Source organism: Eubalaena glacialis, chromosome 1, assembly GCF_028564815.1.
Source record: "Eubalaena glacialis isolate mEubGla1 chromosome 1, mEubGla1.1.hap2.+ XY, whole genome shotgun sequence".
NCBI lineage: Eukaryota > Metazoa > Chordata > Mammalia > Artiodactyla > Balaenidae > Eubalaena > Eubalaena glacialis.
In genome coordinates this window covers 196,924,166-196,925,235 of record NC_083716.1, presented here as the reverse complement: position 1 = coordinate 196,925,235, position 1,070 = coordinate 196,924,166, and positions in this window count along the sequence as shown.

Sequence of the window (1,070 nt, the reverse complement as noted above, 5' to 3'; positions counted from 1 at the left end):
TAAGAATCCAGCTGTCTTCTCTCAAAGCAGACATTAAAGAGATTTTTTTTAATGTAAATCAATGCCACTCTTCTGTTTTTTGTGTGTCTATGTTGGAGAATACGCTTGTTTTCCATTTTAAAAATGTTTAGCACATAATGGGTTTATGACTATAATTTTCGATGAATAGATGTTTTAATTTTTCTCAGATTTAATTTTAAGTACAATAAATTAAAAAATGAATACGGAATAGAAATACACAAAAATTCTTTGGGCTTGTCAACAATTTTTAAGGGTATAAAGGTGTCTTGAGACCAAACAGTTTGAGAACTGCTAGGAGCATCCCAAGGTGAGGTCCTTAAAAGGAAGAAGGGAACAAACTCTCTGCTTCGTACAGCAGTCACTCAACAGTTGAATATAATGATGATAAAGACCTGCAAAACCAATATGACTAATACTATAAGGCAGGAAGTGAAAAGTGTTAAGTGAGTGGGCTAGGTCTCCACTGTCCAGTATGGTAGCCACTAGCCACATGTGGCTACTAAGCACTTGAAATGTGGCTAGTCCTAACTGAGATATCCTTGAAGTGCCAAATACACACCAGACTTCACAGATTTAGTATGAAATAAGTTTTTTAAATTGAAGTATAGTTTATTTACAATGTTGTGTTCGTTTCTGGTGTACAGCAGAGTGATTCAGTTATACATGTATATATACATATTCTTTTTCATATTCTTTCCTATTATGGTTTATTATAGGATATTGAATATAGTTCCCTGTGCTATACAGTAGGACCTTGTTGTTAATCTATGGAATGCTCTCATTAATAACTTTTTATATTGATTATATGCTGAAATGTTAATATTCTGTATTTTTAATGTGGCTACTAGAAACAAACATATGTGGCTTGCATTTTTTTTCTCTTGGACTGCACTAGTTTGGACGGGAAGTACGATGAGATTTCAGAGCAGGGAAAAGTTGCTTATGGGTTGGGGTCATCAGTGAAATCACTGAGAAGGAGAGGATTTCAATAAGTAGACAAGTCGGGGGAAGAAACTGCAGTTGAAGGGAGCATCAGTACTGAAATATGA